The following is an 11192-nucleotide window of genomic DNA, read 5'->3' on the forward strand; positions in this document are numbered from 1 at the left end:
GGATGTGTCTGTGAGTTTACAGCCAGTGAGTCTGCCAACACAGAAGAAATAGAATGACAGACAGGTTGTATTAAAATGATACGCTTAGCTTTCCCTGTTTACGCTGTTACCCGTTTACAAATAATGTGTTGGGTTTGACCACAGAGCTGAGACCAGAGAAGCACAGCCTTCCTCTGTGACTCCACAGCCTGACAGCCTGCAAAGAGTCAAATCATTTTAAAACCACACTGCTATTCTTTGGTGGTGAAAATAGTAGCAGTATATTTCTTCAATATATTCAGATATATCAGTGTCCTGAAACCTGCCATATCTATTCATAAATTAATGTATCATAATATAAATTACAAATTATCAAAGTTTTGCCTGCAGATAGAAACATGTATAGTACAAATATTTGAGTAGACTGACCAGACCAGTTTAAAAGCAGTATCAGTCAAAAGACAGACAGTGAGGTATCAGATTTAGATTGTATTGAGTATACAGTCCACACCATATCTATTTTGACAGTGAAGATAACATTTTAAATGTGGCCCTAAACCCCAACATTTTGGATTTGAGATCAAATGTCTCATATGAGGTGACAGTATATAATGTCACCTTTTATTTGAGGATATTTTCATACACGTCTGTTTCACCATTTAGAAAAATAAAAGAACTTTATGTATCTAGTCCCCCTATTTGAAGAAGTCATATGTTTTCTGACCAATTCACTCATAGTGTATTAAATTAGTCAAAAGTTTAGTATTTGGTCCCATATTCTTTGACTGCAATGACTACATCAAGCCTGTGACTGACATGATTGAGAAAGATCATGAATAATAATGAGTGAGAGAGTTACAGAGGCTACAACAAAACATGCTAACCTCTCACCATTACCAATAACAGAGGCTACAACAAAACATGCTAACCCCTCACCATTACCAATAACAGAGACTACAACAAAACATGCTAACCTCTCACCATTACCAATAACAGAGACCAACCACAGGAATACTGACCTCAGAGTCTCCAGTCTGCAGTGTGGATTCCCCAGTCCAGCAGAGAGCAGCTTCACTCCTGAATCCTTCAGGTCATTGTTACTCAGGTCCAGCTCTCTCAGGTGTGAGGGGTTTGAACTGAGAACTGAGGCCAACACTTTACAGGATGTGTCTGTGAGTTTACAGTCAGTGAGTCTGCCAACACAGAAGAAATACAATAACAGACAGGTTGTATTAAAATGATACGCTTAGCTTTCTCTGTTTACACTGTTACCCTGCACAAATAATGTGTTGGGTTTGACCACAGAGCTGAGACCAGAGAAGCACAGCCTTCCTCTGTGACTCCACAGCCTGACAGCCTGCAAAGAGTCAAATCATATTAAAATCACACTGATATTCTTTGGTTGTGAAATTAGTGGCAGTATATTTCTTCAACATATTCAGATACATCAGTGTCCTGAAACCTGCCATATCTATTCAGAAATTAATGTATCATATTATAAATTACAAATTATCAAAGTTTTGCCTGCAGATAGAAATATGTACAGTACAAATATTTGAGTAGACTGACCAGACCAGTTTAAAAGCAGTATCAGTCAAAAGACAGACAGTGAGGTATCAGATTTAGATTGTATTGAGTATACAGTCCACACCATATCTATTTTGACAGTGAAGATAACATTTTAAATGTGGCTCTAAACTCCAACATTTTGGATTTCAGATCAAATGTTTCATATGAGGTGACAGTATATAATGTCACCTTTTATTTGAGGATATTTTCATACATTTCTGTTTCACCGTTTAGAAAAATGAAAGCACTTTATGTATCTAGTCCCCCTATTTAAAGAAGTCATATGTTTTCTGACCAATTCGCTCATAGTGGCTTAAAGTAGTCACAAGTTGAGTATTTGATCCGATATTCCTTCAACGCAGTGACTACATCAAGCTTGTGACTCAAACTCGTTGATTGATTTTGCAGTTTGTTTTGGTTGTGTTTTGGGTTGTGTTTTGCCCAATATTAAAATGGTGGATGGTGTAACGTCTGCTTCCAGCTCACACTCTCAAACACGTAGATCCCCCTGAACGCAGCTCACTCTCCAGATCCCAGTCACCTGAATTCTGATCACCTGTTCACACACCTGTATGTCATTATCAAACTCTATTTAGTTCAGTTCTTTGCACCCCCATCATTGTGAGGTATTGTTTGTTTTGTGATATAAGGCTAGTCGGAGTGCTGCATTTCCCGTAATTTACACCTCCCGTGAATGATAGTTTTTGCCTGCCTCACTAATGATGCCTTTTGCCGTTTCCCTGCCTGTACTGTTGCCTTTTTGGACCCCGTGTATGACCTTCTGCCTGCCCCTGGACCCAGCTACCTGCCTCCTCCTGTGGTCCTTTACGATAAATACCTGCTGAGCGCCGCGCTTGAAACCAGCTCTCTGTCTCCCATCGTGTTCATTACAGATGGTGACTGGAGTCATTTTATTTACAAGTGAGTAGATAACATGTTTCTATACACTATTAAAAGCATCCTGATGATAACATGATTAAGAAAAATCATGAATGAATCATGAATAATAATGAGTGAGAAAGTTACAGAAGCTACAACAAAACATGCTAACCTCTCACCATTACCAATAACAGAGGCTACAACAAAACATGCTAACCTCTCACCGTTACCAATAACAGAGACTACAACAAAACATGCTAACCTCTCACCATTACCAACAACAGAGGCTACAACAAAACATGCTAACCTCTCACCATTACCAATAACAGAGGCTACAACAAAACATGCTAACCTCTCACCATCACCAATAACAGAGGCTACAACAAAACATGCTAACCTCTCACCATTATTAATAACAGAGACTACAACAAAACATTCTAACCTCTCACCATTACCAATAACAGAGGATCGAACAAAACATGCTAACCTCTCACCATTACCAATAACAGAGACTACAACAAAACATGCTAACCTCTCACCATTACCAATAACAGAGACTACAACAGAACATGCTAACCTCTCACCATTACCAATAACAGATGCTACAACAAAACATGCTAACCTCTCACCATTACCAATAACAGAGGCTACAACAAAACATGCTAACCTCTCACCATTACCAATAACAGAGGCTACAACAAAACATGCTAACCTCTCACCATTACCAATAACAGAGACTACAACAAAACATGCTAACCTCTCACCATTACCAATAACAGAGGCTACAACAAAACATGCTAACCTCTCACCATTAACAATTTATTTATTTATTTCACCATTATTTAACCAGGTAGGCAGGTTGAGAACAAGTTCTCATTTACAATTGCGACCTGGCCAAGATAAAGCAAAGCAGTTCGACACATATAACAACACAGAGTTACACATGGAGTTAAACAAATGTAACCCTCTCACCAGGCTTGAATATGACTCTCACAATATTAACATATGTAGAGTATCTCAGCAGCATGGGATGTTAGGTGAGAAGGACATCTCCAATAAGAATTCCTATTGTAAACTATCTAGGGTTATGACAATAGGGTATTAACTTCAGATTAAATGATTATAGGTTTCTGTTATTGAATCAGGATAAACCATCCCATGCATTAAATTGAAACAATTATGTATCAAAGTTCTGTCGTCTTGTTTTATAATTTTTCTTCACCAACCGTCCTGAGGTAAAACGACCATCCTTTCATCAACGTCTTTTTCCCTCCCGTTAACCAGGTCAACTCCCATTGGCCACAACTTAACAAGCGACCTTATTGGTCAAAACTTCAACTTCAAAGTAAAACAAACTATTCACTTATACATTAAATACATATTTCTTCAAAAAGCATAATGCATTAACAACATTACATTTTAGGAGCAATTCAATCATCTTTTAAATATAATACCAATTAATTATAACAAATAAACTCAATACTTGGTTCAAACAAGGGTATTACACAAACATACAGTCAATAATACAGTAGAAAAATAAGTCTATATACAATGTGAGCAAATGAAGTGAAACAAGGGAGGTAAAGGCAAAAAAAGGCCATGGTGGCAAAGTAAATACAATATAGCAAGTAAAACACTGGAATGGTAGATATGCAGTGGAAGAAAGTGCAAAGTAGAAATAATGGGGTGCAAAGGAGCTAAATAAATAAATACAGTAGGGGAAGAGGTAGTTGGGCTAAATTATAGATGGGCTATGTACAGGTGCAGTAATCTGTGAGCTGCTCTGACAGCTGGTGCTTAAAGCTAGTGAGGGAGATAAGTGTTTCCAGTTTTAGAGATTATTGTAGTTCGTTCCAGTCATTGGCAGCAGAGAACTGGAAGAAGAGGCGGTCGAAGAAGGAATTGGCTTTGGGGGTGACCAGGGAAATATACCTGCTGGAGCGCGTGCTACAGGTGGGTGCTACTATGGTGACCAGTGAGCTGAGATAAGGGGGGACTTTACCTAGCAGGGTCTTGTAGATGACCTGGAGCCAGTGGGTTTGGCGACGAGTATGAAGCGAGGGCCAGACAACGAGAGCGTACAGGTCGCAGTGGTGGGTAGTACAGTGGGGGAAAAAGTATTTGATCCCCTGCTGATTTTGTACGTTTGCCCACTGACAAAGAAATGATCAGTCTATAATTTTAATGGTAGGTTTATTTGAACAGTGAGAGACAGAATAACAGCAAAAAAAATCCAGAAAAACGCATGTCAAAAATGTTATACAATTATTTGCATTTTAATGAGGGAAGTAGTTATTTGACCCCTCTGCAAAACATGACTTAGTACTTGGTGGCAAAACCCTTGTTGGCAATCAGAGGTCAGACGTTTCTTGTAGTTGGCCACCAGGTTTGCACACATCTCAGGAGGGATTTTGTCCCACTCCTCTTTGCAGATCTTCTCCAAGTCATTAAGGTTTCGAGGCTGACGTTTGGCAACTTGAACCTTCATCTCCCACCACAGATTTTCTATGGGATTAAGGTCTGGAGACTGGCTAGGCCACTCCAGGACCTTAATGTGCTTCTTCTTGAGCCACTCCTTTGTTGCCTTGGCTGTGTGTTTTGGGTCATTGTCATGCTGGAATACCCATCCACAACCCATTTTCAATGCCCTGGCTGAGGGAAGGAGGTTCTCACCCAAGATTTGACGGTACATGGCCGCGTCGTTCGTCCCTTTGATACGGTGAAGTTGTCCTGTCCCCTTAGCAGAAAAACACCCCCTTAGCATAATGTTTCCACCTCAATGTTTGACAGTGGAGATGGTGTTCTTGGGGTCATAGGCAGCAATCCTCCTCCTCCAAACACGGCGAGTTGAGTTGATGTCAAAGAGCTCCATTTTGGTCTCATCTGACCACAACATTTTCACCCAGTTGTCCTCTGAATCATTCAGATGTTCATTGGCAAACTTCAGACGGGCATGTATATGTATTCTTGAGCAGGGGGACCTTGCGGGCGCTGCAGGATTTCAGTCCTTCACGGCGTAGTGTGTTACCAATTGTTTTCTTGGTGACTATGGTCCCAGCTGCCTTGAGATCATTGACAAGATCCTCCCGTGTAGTTCTGGGCTGATTCCTCACCGTTCTCATGATCATTGCAACTCCACAAGGTGAGATCTTGCATGGAGCCCCAGGCCGAGGGAGATTGACAGTTCTTTTGTTTCTTCCATTTGCGAATAATCACACCAAATATTGTCACCTTCTCACCAAGCTGCTTGGCGATGGTCGAGTAGCCCATTCCAGCCTTGTGTAGGTCTACAATCTTGTCCCTGACATCCTTGGAGAGCTCTTTGGTCTTGGCCATGGTGGAGAGTTTGGAAACTGATTGATTGATTGCTTCTGTGGAAAGATATCTTTTTTTACAGGTAACAAGTTGTGGTTAGGAGCACTCCCTTTAAGAGTGTGCTCCTAATCTCAGCTTGTTACCTGTATAAAAGACACCTGGGAGCCAAATACTTATTTCCCTCATTAAAATGCAAATCAATTTATAAAATTTCTGACATGAGTTTTTCTGGATGTTTTTGTTGTTATTCTGTCTCTCACTGTTCAAATAAACCTTCCATTAAAATTATAGACTGATCCTTTCTTTGTCAGTGGACAAACGTACAAAATCAGCAGGGGATCAAAATAAACTGTATATGGGGCTTTGGTGACAAAACGGATGGCACTGTGATAGACTGCATCCAATTTATTGAGTAGGGTGTTGTGTAAATGACATCGCCGAAGTCGAGGATCGGTAGGATGGTCAATTTTATAAGGGTATGTTTGGCAGCATGAATGAAGGATGCTATGTTGCGAAATAGGAAGCCAATTCTAGATTTAACTTTGGATTGGAGATGCTTATAGTGAGTCTGGAAGGAGAGTTTACAGTCTAACCAGACATCTAGGTATTTGTAGTTGTCCACATATTCTAAGTCAGAACCGTCCAGAGTAGTGATGCTGGACAGGCGGGCAGGTGCAGTCAGCGATCGGTTGAAGAGCATTTAGTTTTACTGGTATTTAAGAGCAGTTGGAGGCCACGGAAGGAGAGTTGTATGGCATTGAAGCTCGTCTGGAGGTTAGTTAACACAGTGTCCAAAGAAGGGCCAGAAGTATACAGAATAACACCAATAACAGAGGGGGTCTGATCTTTGTGCCTCTGTAACTTTCTCATTCATCATCATTCACGATTCATTCATGATTATTCATAATCATGGTAGCATCCACATGAATGTAGAAGTGTTCAGAAACATCTTCTATTCTTACTGACAATACAAGTGAAGTGACTCCAAAATGACAGGACATTATTCACCATTAAGTTACTATTAGGAAAAACATAATCCAAAACACAACCAAGACAAACTGCACATGCATTCAACAAGTTTGTAGAATCACAAGCTTGATGTAATCACTGCAGGCATGGAACATGGGACTAAATACTAAACTTATGACAACTTTAATACAATATAAGTGAATTTGTCCGAATATGTACAACTTTTTCAAATGGGAGAACTAAATACATAAAGTGCTTTCCTTTCTTAACAGTAACACAGCTATGTATGAAAATACCCTCAAATTAAAGGTGACATTCTGTACTGTCACCTAATATGAAACATTCGATCTCAAATCCAAAATGCTGGAGCATAGCACCAAATGTAAAACTGTAAGCTTCACTGTCCAAACACATATGGTGTGGACTATGTGTGCCTGGTAAACACATGTGGATCTGGTGAACAGTTATCACCTGTTGACCAACTACAGGAATACTGACCTCAGAGTCTCCAGTCTGCAGTGTGGATCCTCCAGTCCAGCAGAGAGCAGCTTCACTCCTGAATCCTTCAGGTCATTGTTACTCAGGTCCAGCTCTCTCAGGTGTGTGGGGTTTGACTTCAGAGCTGAGACCAGAGAATCACAGCCTTTCTCTGTGACTCCACAGCCTGACAGCCTGACAAAGAGATCATCATGACTTCACAAACACACTGTTAATTTAACACCAATAGTGTAGAAGGACAATGGTAGATGCATTTGGTTCATATTCCCAAACAACACAGATTCATCTTCCATCAATGCATTTATTCAATATGTTATTCAATATACATATTATAATACATATTTTTCTCTAAAACATAATATTTCTTCCTGATGAATACTTCTTATATGTAATTGTATGTACTCACAGAACAGCTCTGGAGGCTTTGACCACTGGCAGCAGCCTCAGAAGACCTTCCTCTGATCTGGAGTATTTCTTCAGGTCAAACACATCCAGCTCCTTTTCTGAAGTCAGCAACACAAAGACCAGAGCTGACCACTGTGCAGGTGACAGGTTGGGTTTTGAGAGACTTCCTGAGCTCAGGTAGCTTTGGATCTCCTCCACTAGAGAATGGTCATTCAGTTCATTCAGACAGTGGAACAGATTGATGCACCTCTCTGGAGAAGGATTCTCCCTGATCTTCTCCTTGATGTACTTGACTGTTTCTTCATGGCTCTGTGAGCTGCTTCTTGTCTTTGTCAGTAGACCTCGTAAGTGCTTCTGATTGGACTCCAGTGAGAGGCCCAGAAGGAAGCGGAGGAAAAGGTCCAGGTTTCCCGTCTCACTTTGTAAGGCTTTATCCACAGCACTCTTGTAGAAAGTAACTTCAGGCTTGTCTCTGTACAGCAGAGAAAAGATACTGGACTTTGTTTGCAGTTTGTCCATGAGATTCTCATTGTTGTTGATGAATGAGAGGAACACATATACAGCAGCCAGAAACTCCTGAATGCTCAGATGAACAAAGCAGTACACCTTGTCTTGGTACAGAACACATTCCTCTTTAAAGAGCTGTGTGCACAATCCTGAGTACACTGAGGCTTCATTGACATCAATGCCAGCCTCTTTCAGGTCTTCTTCATAGAAAATCAGATTGCCATTCACAAGCTGTTGAAAAGCCAGTTTTCCCAGTGACAGAATGTTCTCTTTACTCCAGTGTGGACCTGTCTCTTCTTTCCCAAGATACTTTTCATTCTTCTGTTTGGTATGAAACACCACAAGGTGTGTGTACATCTCAGTCAGAGTCTTGGGCATCTCTTCTCTCTTATGTTTCAGCATGTGTTCGAGGACTGTTGCAGAAATCCAACAGAAGACTGGAATGTGGCACATGATGTGGAGGCTCCTTGATGTCTTTATGTGTGAGATGATTCTGCTGGCCAGGTCCTCATCACTGAATCTCTTCCTGAAGTACTCCTCCTTCTGTGGGTCATTGAACCCTCGTACCTCTGTCACCTGGTCAACACACCCTGAAGGGATCTTATTGGCTGCTGCAGGTCGGGTAGTTATCCAGAGGAGAGCAGAGGGAAGCAGATTTCCCTTGATGAGATTTGTCAGCAGAACATCCACTGAGGTTGACTCTGTGACGTCACAACAGATCTTGTTCTTCTGGAAGTCTAGGGGCAGTCGGCACTCATCCAGACCATCAAAGATGAACAGAACTTTGTACTTGTCGTAATTGGAGATTCTTGATTGTTTGATTTCCATTGAGAAGTGATTGAGAAGAACAATCAAAGTGTGTTTGTCCCCTTTCATCAAATTCAGCTCCCGAAAAGGGAATGAAAATACAAATTGGACATCCTGATTTGCTTTTCCTTCAGCCCAGTCCAGAATGAACTTCTGCACAGAGACTGTTTTTCCAATGCCAGCGACTCCCTTTGTCAGCACAGTTCTGATACGTTTGTCTTGTCCAGTTAAGGGTTTGAAGATGTCGTTACATTTGATTGCAGTCTCTGGTCTTGCTTGTTTCCTGGTTGTTGTCTCAATCTGTCTCAGCTCATGTTCATTATTGACCTCTCCTGTTCCACCCTCTGTGATGTAGTGCTCTGTGTAGATCTTATTGAGAAGTGTTGGGTTTCCTTGTTTAGCGATCCCCTCAAATACACATTGAAACTTCTTCTTTAGATTAGATTTGAGTTCACGTTGGCAAATCACAGCAAGCTCATCTGAATCTAGAAATAACACAGAGGATATTAATATTACGTCTGTTTTAATAACTACAGTATTATAGGACTGTTATAACATTTTAAATTATAATCATTTATTCTCTTATCTGACTGTATAAATGTGTAAATGTTTTCATAATGCATTACAGACTGGTGTGACTGATTATATTATTATTGGTATTATTAATGTTGTCTCTCTCTCTCCTCTGTCTCTCCTCTGTCTCTCAATTCAATTCGCTTTATTGGCATGATGGAGCAATGTACATATTGCCAACCTTACAATATGAAAATAGTAAGAATCAAAACTGTCAATGGGATTGGTTGGTTGGTCTGTCAGACACTGTCCCTCAACTTATGGCAGGCAGCAATGTAGTGCGCTGCCAACCCACAGCTCTCTGCGTCCTCCCCCAACAGGACGGGTAGCCTACTCTCATCAGAGAAGTCTTTGAAACCTTGAATAAGGGTTTCAAATTTGGGGAAATTACACTCTCTAATTGTTTTATATTTTTTACATTTTGTCAGGAAATGCAGCTCCGTCTCAGGTTCTACTGTTGTGCAGTGGTTGCACAGCCTTTCCTCTACAGGGAGCCAGGTTTTCCTGTGTCTCTCTCTCTCTGTCTCTCTCTCTGTGGCTCTCCCTGTGGCTCTCTCTGTGGCTCTCCTCTCTCCTCTGGCTCTCCTCTCTCCTCTGGCTCTCCTCTTGCTCTCCTCTCTCTCTCTCTCTCTCTCTCTAAATTAATCACCACAACACATCCCTGCTGCTACTTGATGAGGTCACTAGGTGTTGTGTTAAGGCTGCTACAATATCATTGAGTTACACAGCTACTTTAGCTGTACTTTAGCTACAGCTTTTAAATGTTTTAAAACAGCATTCAACATGAGGCAGACAGATCTTACAGTTCTCCAGTGTGTCAGCAAGCTCCTTCTGGTTCATTTTCCTCAGGACGTGCAGTGTGATCTTCAGAGCCCCCTCTCTGGCACTGCTCTCCTGCTTCTCATCTTCAGCATCCACCACTTCCTCATCCTGCTTCTGACTCTCAAAGCCTTCTGGGAGTTCTGGACTAAGAATCCTCTTGAACATCTTCAGCTCGTTCTTCACAAATGTCATAATTTTCTCTTCAAGCAACTGAAATAAATCAAGTAAATAAGTTAAGCAAGAGAATAAATGCTTTCTCATTAACACATTAATGAATGATTGACAGACTTTACTTGAGGTAAACAAAAACAAATGTACATAACAGGATCACATACACTGAATATAGAGTCCAGGTCTGTTTGATGACTCTGGGAAGACTGACCACTGAGAATCTCTGACTCTGATCTCTCCTGTTGGTTTCTGTAGACAAAACATGAGATTACAGTACACACACACACACACACACACACACACACACACACACACACACACACACACACACACACACACACACACACACACACACACACACACACACACACACACACACAGAGAGAGGGAACGATGTGTTTGTTTAATATTGTTTTAGGGCTATATAAATGGATAAAAGGATTAGCCTGTGGATTATGAAAACAACAAAAAGAAATGAGAAAATGGGAGAGGAGAAATGACTAGAAACAGTGTTGTTTAACTCACTGACCATGAGTTCTTCTTACCTTTGTTCAGTAGAAAAGTCTCCCTCTCTAAACACTATAGGATGCTTCATAGACTGGTTACTCTTCATGGACACACAGCTGGGAACAGGGGAGGCTGGTCTCTCCTGCTTGATTGGACTTCAACACAACAGAGACAAACATTACATCTCTCAT

General features: G+C 40.9%; 1 pseudogene; it reads right to left on the minus strand.

Moving 5' to 3' along the window:
• The window catches only part of LOC115149583 (NLR family CARD domain-containing protein 3-like), a 36465-nt pseudogene extending 25941 nt beyond the window's left edge, over nt 1-10524 (minus strand).
• Nucleotides 10525-11192: the final 668 nt, after the last annotated feature.

The sequence above is a fragment of the Salmo trutta genome, chromosome 15 (assembly GCF_901001165.1).
Source record: "Salmo trutta chromosome 15, fSalTru1.1, whole genome shotgun sequence".
Taxonomy (NCBI): domain Eukaryota; kingdom Metazoa; phylum Chordata; class Actinopteri; order Salmoniformes; family Salmonidae; genus Salmo; species Salmo trutta.